The 11,753-nt window shown below is 38.3% G+C and overlaps 1 long non-coding RNA gene across 1 annotated transcript; it reads left to right on the top strand.

Annotated features, from left to right (window-relative positions):
• The first annotated feature begins 857 nt into the window (after positions 1–857).
• Positions 858–10,305, top strand: LOC129644920 (uncharacterized). The gene is made up of 3 exons (XR_008711056.1): positions 858–972; positions 1,523–1,624; positions 9,299–10,305. It is a non-coding gene; the product is annotated as an uncharacterized LOC129644920 (long non-coding RNA).
• The last annotated feature ends 1,448 nt before the right edge of the window (positions 10,306–11,753 follow it).

Raw genomic sequence — 11,753 nt, 5'->3', positions numbered from 1 at the left:
TGCAGGCATGGTATATAGTTTTCTAGTTCTGTTTCATCCACATTATTTTATAATACTCAGGTGGAAGCAACTCTAGTAATATGAGTTGGAGTTACAGAATAACACAGGATATACATAATAAATCTGAAAACTAATAGCTGATAACCATTGCAGATTCTCTTCATAAGCTTCTTTTTTTTTTTTTGTATTTTCACCCACAGAATGGAAAGAAAATAATATCTGTTGGGAGCCGCATCAGGCATTACTGACAAAATGGAGGCACGGACCCAACCCCCTCTTCTCATCTCGCAGGCACAGCCCTGGGATGAAGGAGTTAGGCCTTGTGATTATGACTTGTTCTTTCCTTTCTTCGGTTGAGTTGGCTGGAAAGAATGTTAAGGTGCTTGAGAGAAGCATGAGAAAGCACAAAGCCTTCTACAGCTGTGCCCAGAAAATAATCTATAAAATAACCATTGACATTTGTTCAAGGATCTTTACAAAGAATTTCCTAGGATAAGCACATAGGCCACAGCTTGAGGCCATTGGAAGGGTTGTTATCTGAGACCTGTTTGTGAGGGAAATATTTATGGCTAAAGAAGATTGCTGAGTTTAGGGTTTAGGAATAATTAAGAATAGCTAGAAGCCTTTTTAGGAGATAGTGGTCTTAAGATGCTAGGGGCAAACAGGATTTAGAAAGATAAGAAATAAACTGAGGAATGTAGCATGAGTTACAATGTAATCACAAGTTAAGTACAGTAAATCTGGGTGGGGGAAACTAAAAACCTCTGACCTAATGCTTTTGTCAAAGTATAAAAGAGAACCTGAAGCTTGAAACAAACATGTTGTTCCGGACTATGAGTCAGAGGCTACATCATCATCTGCTGACACCGCTCACCCCTTCAGGCTGATTCCCTGGCTGCTGGAGCTAGACTCCGGCAAATATCTACCTCTTAGCTTTTTGATTTTTTTATCTTTTCTCTTTTTGGATATTAGGTGCAATAACAAAGCACTTAGTAATGCTTGTCATAGTGTGGGGCATATCAGTTCAGTTTAGTTACACAGTCATGTCCAACTCTTTGCGAACCCATGAACCACAGCACGCCAGGCCTCCCTGTCCATCATCAACTCTCAGAGCCTACTCAAACTCATGCCCATTGAGTTGGTGATGCCGTCAAATCATCTCATCCTCTGTCATCCCCTTCTCCTCATGCCCTCAGCTTTCCCAGCATCAGGGTCTTTTCAAATGAGTCAGTTCTTCTTATTAGGAGGCCAAAGTATTGGAGTTTCAGCTTCAACATCAGTCTTTCCAATGAACACATATGATTGATTTCCTTTAGGTTGGACTGGTTGGATCTCCTTGCAGTCCAAGGGACTCTCAAGAGTCTTCTCCAACACCACAGTTCACAAGTATCAATTCTTCGGTGCTCAGCTTTCTTTATAGTCCAACTCTCACATCCATACATGACTACTGAAAAACCATAGCCTTGACTAGACGGACCTTTGTTGGCAAAGTAATGTCTCTGCTTTTTAATATGCTATCTAGGTTGGTCATCGGAGAAGGTGATGGCACCCGACTCCTGTGCTCTTGCCTGGAAAACCCCATGGACGAAGGACTGAAGCGACTTAGCAGCAGCAGCAGCAGCAGGTTGGTCATAACTTTCCTTCCAAGGAATAAGCTCCTTTTAATTTCTTGGCTGCAATTACCATCTGCAGTGATTTTGGAGCCCCACAAAATAAAGTAAGCCACTGTTTCCACTGTTTCCCCATCTTATTGCCATAGAGTGATGGAACCGGATGCCATGATCTTTGTTTTCTGAATGTTGAGCTTTAAACCAACTTTTTCACTCTCCACTTTCACTTTCATCAAGAGGCTCTTTAGTTCCTCTTCACTTTCTGCCATAAGGGTGGTGTCATCTGAATATCTGACGTTATTGATATTTCTCCCGGCAATCTTGATTCCAGCTTGTGCTTCCTCCAGCCCAGTGTTTCTCATGATGTACTCTGCATATAAGTTAAATAAGCAGAGTGACAATATACAGCCTTGGCATACTCCTTTTCCTATTTGGAACCAGTCTGTGAGCATCTTTTAATTTCGTGGCTGCAGTCACAATCTGCAGTGATTTTGGAGCCCAAAAAATAAAGTCTGCCACTGTTTCCACTGTTTCTCCATCTACTTGCCATGAAGGGATGGGACCGGATGCCATGATCTTTGTTTTCTGAATGTTGAGCTTTAGGCCAACTTTTTCACTTTCCTCTGGGGCATATAGCTTGCTTTTTAATTAGTAGATCCTGTGCTCTCATTTTCTTAATCTATAAATTAAGAATACTTGCTAGAATGATCTCCAAGATAAGATTTAAGATCTGAAATTTCCTTTAATTTAATAGACTGTATGAAAAAAATTTTTAAAAAAACCTAAAACTAAAACAGAAAAAAAAATACGTGATATATTTAAGCAATCCTATTTAAAATAGTGGCATAGCCCTATAGTATCCTAAATTCTAAAATATAGTAAATTTTAAAAATAATACTAAAAAGTACCAGAGAACTTTTACATTCAGTGCTAGAGTGAACACAAGAAAGCACAAACTTGCAAGATAAGAAAGATACAGAAGACAAAGTAGAATTATGCGATTTCCACTTTTATTTAACAATGGCAAAAAAAAAAAAGAAAAAATTCAAACATGATTAAGAAGCTCATTGAGTTGGGACAACACAGAATCAATATTAGATTTGTGGAGCTAAAATCTGATGACCAAAGACATTGTAAACCAACACAGAACATAAGCTGCTAAGCAAGAACCAGGATCTTTTCAAAAGACTTGTCTCCAGCCCTGCATGGTGAATGACTTACAAGTTTACTAAGTAGTACTTAGAAAATATTCAGAGTGCAATTTTGAGAAATCCTAAAGAGAGAAGAGATGAAAAATATCATTGTAACATTTCTAAAAGAATAGGTAATTGAGTAGATTCTAAAAAGTTTAAACTACTATTTCCTCACTCTTAGTCCATTTCATAACTTTGTCATGATCATTTCTGCATACCATCAATATTAGGATTTGTTGTTTTTTAAAAATATAACTGTACTTTATTTATTTCTGACTGTGCTAGGTCTTTGTTGCTGTGCAGGCTTTTCTCTAATTGTGGCAAGTGGGGGCTACTCTCTAGTTGCAGTGCTGAGGTGTCTCATTGTTGTGGCTTCTATTGTGGGGCACGTGTTCTAGGGCTCATGGGCTCCAGCAGTTGTGGCTCCTGGTCTGTAGAGCACAGGCTCAGTAGGTGTGGTGCATGGGCTTAGTTACTGCACAGCATGTGAGATCATCTCAGATCAGGGATCGAACTTGCGACTCCTGCATTGGCAGGTGGATACTTCACCACTGAGCTACAAGGGAAGCCCCAATAGGATTTGTTTTTAAAAAGAATGTTTTGATTACTTCTATAAATGGAAACCATATATATCCCTTACTACTAATAGAAATGTCATGATGAATATAATGAACTCAAACCCATGTTTTAAAATTCTTTCTAGATGCTCCTGCCTGCCAAAATGCTACATCATGATCCTTTGTTTTATTAAAGGGAATATTTGTGTTACTGAAACACATTAATAAATTCTATTACCAAACTGAGGCATCCTTCTTGATGATTATAAGTTTATAATTGAAAAGGGAATGATTTGACATCATTTAATTAACATCATATAATTATTCAATTAATAATGATTTAAGTCAGTGTATCACATGAAATGAAGTTCAGCTAAAGTCAACTTGAACAACTGAGTATTATGTCTTGCTTGAGGTAGGCGTGCCATAAAAACTACCAGAAGCACCTGCGGATTTTTTATAAATTGACCCATTCTCAGGGTCCCCTAGCAGAGCTGCAGATTCAGTTGATCTGGGTGGGGCCTGGGTATCGGCATTCACCCCAGATTCCCAGGTGATTCTAATGTGTAGCCTAGACTGAGAACTCTGCTCCAGAATGACACATGTAATGGAGTAGATTATTTAGCAAATTGTTTGAGGGCTCTTCAAAAATGAACTATTTAATACTAAGACTGAACTTCATTTTCTGATACAATTGGTACACTAATCATTGATGCAAGATCACAGATATGCTGAATACTGATTTCATCAAGGCATTTAACCATGATAATAAAAGTATTAATAATTTGATTTTGATCTGGTTAAACTACTATCCAAAGTATATCTAAAGTGTATGTGAAATGTATCTGTGTATATGAGAGAGAGAAAGTGTATCCTATATAAAGGCTAATCCTCTAATTTGACAATTGAAAAATCTCTACCAATGATGTGAATAGGACACTGACTTGTAAGAGCTATGATGACGTAATATTATGAACAACATATAACATTCAGCACAACAAAGGTCTACTTTCAAAACAGCCTTATACTGAAGTAGTGATGATAATGTTTAATACCGGGAAAAAGTTGACTCCTGGATTCTGAGTTAAGATTTGGCTATGAAAGGACAGGGTAACAGTCTTGCAATTTAGCAATGTATGTATTAAAAGATGTAGGAATTTAGCAGCTTGCATGTTCAATATGATACATTGGAGTATTATGGTTATTAAAACAAAACAACCCTCCATAATGTGAGTTTAGCTGCATCAGAAGACATGCTCAGTCTCTCAGTTGTGTCCACTCTGCAACTGTATGAACTGTAGCCCACCAGGCTCCTCTGTTCGTGGAATTCATGGCAAGAATACTGGAACAGGTTTCCATTCCCTACTCCAGGTGATCTTCCTGACCCAAGGATTAAACCCAACTCTTGAATCTCCTGCACTGGCATGTGGATTCATTACCACTAGCACCACCTGGGAAGCCCCAGTCAGAAGAGTAGTCACCGTATCAGGATATATCTTGCTCTTGCTCTGTTCAAGTCATACAGGATTTGAGATTCTGGATGTTAATTTTTTTTAAGGTTGTGATAAACAAGTCTGTCCAAAAAGAATGAATAAGATAAAAAAGGTATTTAACTTGGAAATTAAGTGTGTATGTTAAACACAAGTAGAAAAAAACATTGTTGTCAAGATCTAACCTCAAATCAAACCTCAAACTACTGCCATGCAATGATGACTTGTCCTTAAGGTAAGGACATCTCTTGCAACTGAAATTTTCCAACCAAAGAGAATGACTTCATTTAAGAAACAATGAAGTTTGGGTGCTGACAATGTGGTAAAACTTCGGGCAGTGTTTCCCCTAGCTTCCTTACAGGTCTACCATTCATTTAACACACACTTCAGGGGACCAAGCAATCTGTTTAAGATTAGGAAAGTACTTAATATCAGAAATGGAATTAGAGTAGGGGCTCGTTTTATTTTTTGTTTTTCCATCATTAAGTTGTGTCCAACTCTTTGTGATCCCATGGACTGCAGCACGCCAGGCTTCCCTGTATTCCACTGTCTCCTGGAGTTTGCTCAAATTAATGTCCATAGAGTTGGTGATGCGATCTAATCATCTCATCTTCTGCTACCTCTTTCTCCTTTTGCATTCAATCTTTCCCAGCATCAAGATCTTTTCCAATGAGTCAGCTCTTCATTGGAAGTGGTGGCCAAAGGACAGAACTTCAGCTACAGCATTGGTCCTTCCAATGAATACTCAATGTTGATTTCTTTAAGGATTGACTGGCTTGATCTCCTTGCTGTCCAAAGAACTCACAAGAGTCTTCTCCAGCACCACAGTTTGAAAGTATCCATTGTTTAGTGTTCAGCCTTCTTTGTGGTCCAACTATCACATCCATACATGACTTCTGGAAAAAACCACAGCTTTGACACTACAGACTTTTGTCAACAAAAGTGATGTCTCTGCCTTTACTATGTTAGCCTTTGTCCTGCTTCATTTTGTACTCAGCATGTACAAAGCCAAACTTGCCTATTATTCTGGGTATCTCTTCAGTTCAGTTCAGTTCAGTTCAGTTGCTCAGTCATGTCCGGCTCTTTGCAACCCCATGAATCGCAGCACGCCAGGCCTCCCTGTCCATTACCAACTCCAGGACTTCACTCAGACTCACGTCCATCAAATCAGTGATGCCATCCAGCCATCTCATCCTCTGTTGTTCCCTTCTCCTCCTGCCCTCAATCCCTCCCAGCATCAGAGTCTTTTCCAATGAGTCAACTCTTCACATGAGGTGGCCAAAGTACTGGAGTTTCAGCTTTAGCATCATTCCCTCCAAAGAAATCCCAGGGCTGATCTCCTTCAGAATGGACTGGTTGGATCTCCTTGCAGTCCAAGGGACTCTCAAGAGTCTTCTCCAACACCACAGTTCAAAAGCATCAATTCTTCAGCGCTCAGCCTTCTTCACAGTCCAACTCTCACATCCATACACGGCCGCAGGAAAAACCAGAGCCTTGACTAGACGGACCTTTGTTGGCAAAGTAATGTCTCTGCTTTTGAATATGCTATCTAGGTTGGTCATAACTTTCCTTCCAAGGATTAAGTGTCTTTTAATTTCATGGCTGCAGTCACCATCTGCAGTGATTTTGGAGCCCCAAAAAATAAAGTCTGACACTGTTTCCACTGTTTCCCCATCTATTTCCCATGAAGTGGTGGGACTGGATGCCATGAACTTTGTTTTCTGAATGTTGAGCTTTAAGCCAACTTTTTCACTCTCCACTTTCACTTTCATGAAGAGGCTTTTTAGTTCCTCTTCACTTTCTTCCATAAAGGTGGTGTCATCTGCATATCTGAGGGATATCTCTTAACTTCCTATTTTTGTATTCCATTCTGCTATGATGAAAAGGACATACTTTTTTGGTGTGAATTTTGGAAGGTGTTGTAGATCTTCATAGAACCAATCAACTTCATTCAGCTTCTTCAGCATTAGTTGTTGGGGCATAGACTTGGATTGCTGTGATGTTGAATGATTTGCCTTGGAAACAAACCAAGATCATTCTGTCGATTTTGAGGTCATACCCAAGTACTGGATGTCAAACTCGTTTGTTGTCTATGGTGGCTACTCCATTTCTTCTAAGGGATTCTTGCCCACAGTAGTAGACATAATGGTCATCTGAATTAAATTTACCCATTCCCATTTTATTTTAGTTCACTGATTCCTAAGATGTCAATGTTCACTCTTGCCATCTCCTGCTTGACCACATCCAATTTACCTTGATTCATGGACCTAACATTCAAGGCTCCTATGCAATATTGTTCTTCACAGCACTGGACGTTACTTTCACCACCAGACACATCCACACCTCAGTGTTGTTTCCTCTTTGGACCAGCCACTTTATTCTTTCTGGAACTATTAGTAATGACCCTCTGTTCTTCCCCAGTAGCATATTGGACACCTTTTGACCTGGGGAGCTCGTATTCAGATGTTTTATATTTTTGCCCTTTCATACTGTTCATGGGGTTCTTGCAGCAAAAATACTGGAATGGGTTGCCATTTCCTCCTTCAGTGGGCCATGTTTTGTAAGAACTCTTCTCTGTGACCCATCTGTCCTGGGTGGCCTTACACAGCATAGCTCATAGCTTCATTGAGTTGTACAAGCCCTTTCACCACAAGGCTGCGATGCATGAAGAGGAGGAACTTCTAGTCTTCTCCTAATATGGACAATTGCTTTTTCTTGAAGAAAATAGTTATATATTCCCAACTTATCTTTTTATCACATTCCCCATCTCTATTATATTTCAAATGGTCACAGAGAGTATGAGAGATGTGGAAATGTGTTTTCTGGCTTGCAGTATGAATTTAATATGTATTGTCAACTTTCAAACATAAGAAATTCAGTCTTAACTACATGACTCAAGTAGGAGTCATGTATGTGTGCATATAAAAAGTAAAAAGTTTTTAAAAAGTAAAAAAAAAAAGTAAAAAGTATATTTTCTACTATCTTACAACAATTTATATTTGCCATCTAGCAGAGTGCTTTAAGTCTATTAGAGTGTATTAGTCTATCACAAAAATAGCTTTAGAAGTTATGGCCTTAAGCAAGTTTTTCTTTCTTTGAATGAATAAATGAAATATGATTGTTGAAAATAACTTCTTAACAACTTTATTTATTTTTGAAGCCTGTAAATACACTGTGAAAGAGAAGTAAGCTTTGGCATTTCCGTTCAAAAACTCTTCAAATTGTGGATAACTATGTATAAATATTGCCTTAGTAAACTAAGCAGGGAAAAACTGTTCTTTGAATGGCTCAGAACCTCCTGACCATAATCAAATTGAATGAGTGAAAGATCTATATCCCACATCAGATTTATAGTCATCCAACTCTCATAAAAATGCCTGAGATGTAATTATAAAATAAATTAACCATAATCTTTACAGAGGTGTCAGTAGCACATATTTAATTTTGCATGTTTTTAAGGGCTAATAAATCAGGTGAAAAGAAGTATATGCCAAAAGCCATAACAATTTTTACACTCAGATGAGGTGTTTGTTTTTTTTTTTTTTTCTGTTACTTTGGTAAATAGCCAAAGTTTCTGCCACGAAACTCAACAGTTAAACAAACACTTTAAGCAGAATAGTAATGTTTAAGTGTTTTAAAGTATTTGTACATTTCAGTAAGTGTTCACAATACATTATTTAAATAAATGAGAACATATGAACAATGAAATAAGGTATTTTTATACACACACAAAAATAAAGCCCTTCTGTTATTCTCTATTTTATTAGTCAAGTGATTGGGCATGCTACTTTTTTGTTTCTATTTTCCCACCTATAAAATTAGAACATGAATAACAATATTGGATTGTTGTGATAATTAAATAAAATAATGAATGTATAGTGGAGAAGGCAATGGCACCCCACTCCAGTACTCTTGCCTGGAAAATCCCATGGATGGAGGAGCCTGGTAGGTAGGCTGCAATCCATGGGGTCGCTGAGAATCAGACACGACTGAGCGACTTCACTTTCACTTTTCACTGTCATGCATTGGGGAAGGCAATGGCAACCCACTCCAGTGTTCTTGCCTGGAGAATCCCGGGGACGGGGGAGCCTGGTGGGCTGCCGTCTATGGAGTCGCACAGAGTTGGACACGACTGAAGCGATTTAGCAGCAGCAGCATAGTGTTTAACATAGACCTAGCACTCAGAAAAGATTCATAAATCTTAATTACTGCTCCTGCCATTGTTAAAACTATCTCTCCTTTTGAATCTCTATTCAACAAGTGTGGAAGATACATATTAGATTAGTGCAAAAGTAATTGTGATTTTTGGATTGTTGAAATTTGCCATTTGATATTGGAATACATCCTTAATATGTGTGGTTATGTTATACATCACTTTAATGCACATTTCTTACTTTATGTTTCCTTCCTAATAACATTACTTGCTATTTATTTTATACTTATTTTAGGCCAAGAAAATTATGTTAGACAAAAAGCAAATTTGAGTGATTTTCTTATCTGAGTTCAAAATGGGTCTTAAAACAGCCAAGACAACTCACAGCATCAACATACATTTGACCCAGGAACTGCTAAGGAAAATACAGTGCAGTGGTGGTTCAAAAAGTTTTGCAAAGGAGATGAGAGCCTTCAGGATGAGAAGCACAGTGGACAGTCATTGGAAGTTGAGTACGACCAATTGAGAGGATCATTGAAGCTGATCCTCTCACAACTACATGAGAAGTCGCTGAAGAACTCAACATCAACCATTCTATGGTCATATGGCATTTGAAGCAAATTGGAAAGGTGAAAAAGCTCGATAAGTGGATGGCTCATGAGCTCACTGAAAATCGAAAAAATTGTCATTTTGAAATGTCATCTTCTCTTACTCTATGCAACAAGGAACAGAGAATCCTCTGGGATTGTGATGTGCCAAAAAAGTGGATTTTATACAAAAAATGGCGATGACTAGTTAGCTCAGTGCTTGGACTGAGAAGGAGCTCAAAAGCACTTCCCAAAGCCAAACTGCACCAGAAAAGGTCATGGTCATTGTTTGGTGATTTGCTGCCAGTCTGATCCACTACAGCTTTCTGAATTCCAGAGAAACCATTGTATCTGAGAAGTATGTTCAGCAAATCAATGAGATACCCTGAAAACTGCAATGCCTGCAGTCACCACTGGTCAACAGAAGGTCCAATTCTTCACCAGGACAATTGCACAACCAACACTTTAAAAGTTGAACGAATTGGGCTACAATGTTTTTGCCTCATCTGCCATATTCACCTGACCTCTTGCCAAGTGACTACCATTTTTTTAAGCATCTCAACAACTTTTTGCAGTGAAACACTTCCATGAGCAACAAGAGGCTGAAAATGCTTTCTAAGAGTCCACTGAATCCCAAAGCACAAATGTTTATGCTACAGGAGTAAACACTTCTCATTGGCAAAATTGTGTTGATTGCAATGGTTCATATTCTGATTAATAAAGATTTGTTTGATCCTACTTATAATGATTTAAAATTAACGGTCTGGAACTGCAGTTATGTTTGCACCAACCTGCTGCTGCTGCTAAGTCTCTTCAGTCGCGTCCGACTCTGTGTGACCCCATAGACGGCAGCCTACCAGGCTCCTCCATCCATGGGATTTCCCAGGCAAGAGTACTGGAGTGGGTTGCCATTTCCTTCTCCATTGCACCAATCTAATATTTGGTAAAAAGTCCTATAAGATGGAATTTCTTTCCTTTTTCACATAATAATCTAGAATATTTTTATTAGGGAATGAATGCCTCTGTCTCCCTCAAAACTCTTATCTTGAAACCCTAACCTGCAATGTTATAGTATTTGTAGATGAGGTCTTTGGGAGATAGATTTAGATGAGGTAATGTGGATGGTGTCTTCATGATGGAATTGGTGCCCTTATAAAAATAGAAAGAGACCTGAGAGCTTTCTCTCCCTCCCGCTCACTCCCCTAATGTTTGGGCACTGAGGAAAGAAAATGTAAGGACATAGTAAGGAAGTAGTTGTTTATGAGACAGAATGCAAGACCTAACCAGATATCAAAGCTGCCAGCACCTTGGTCCTGGACTTCTTGCCTCCATAACTGTGACAAAATCAGTGGTTTAATCCACCCAGGCTATAGTATTTTGTTATAATAACTGGAGCAGAATAAGACAATTTTACTCTCTGACTTACTTGCACTTGCACGTAATTATGCATAAAACATAGTATCCAAAACACTTAAAAGATCTTTTATAAAAACAGCACTGAGTCATATCCAGTAAATAAATGTCCTCTACTAACAATGTAGTCTGATCACTGGTGCTCTGCTTGTAAGTCTGGCTTCCCACAGGCTGGATCCTAAAACATTATTTGTTACATTGATGTTCTGAAAGAAAAAAAAAAAAAAATATATATATATATATATAAAACCTCACAAAGTGTCAAAGTCAAATAAACTTTGGAAACAATAGATATAAAAATATTCTTGGGAATCCTGCATTGTAGTGAGTTTTATTATATCTTGTGGTTATCAAGAGTTACCTTTCTTTGGAAAATAGTACCTTGATCTCTTCCCTGAAGTTACTTCTCCTTGATTATGTGTACTCCTGGTGGAATTATAAACCAAAGGAGCCCTTTATGTATAAAAACACCACATGTAACCTAAACTAGCCAACTGAATTCTATCTCCTATGGTTTTTCCATCTTAACTTTGAATGAATGTTTCAAGGGCTGAAACAATTGACCTAAAGACAGTTGGAGCTCATGCAATCCATGGTGGTTCCCCAGCAGGATTCTTAATAAGTTCTTACTGTCTAGATCCTAGCTTCTGTATTTTTCAAGTCTATTCTCCATCTTTGTCAAGGCTGTGAGATACAAGATATACAATAATTATATCCCAACTCTGTTCAACTTAAGCAATGTCTTTCTTC

Source organism: Bubalus kerabau, chromosome 2 (genome assembly GCF_029407905.1).
Source record: "Bubalus kerabau isolate K-KA32 ecotype Philippines breed swamp buffalo chromosome 2, PCC_UOA_SB_1v2, whole genome shotgun sequence".
NCBI classification, from domain to species: Eukaryota; Metazoa; Chordata; class Mammalia; order Artiodactyla; family Bovidae; genus Bubalus; species Bubalus kerabau.
The sequence above is the reverse complement of the archived record's forward strand: the minus strand, read 5'-3'. Positions and strand labels throughout refer to the sequence as shown.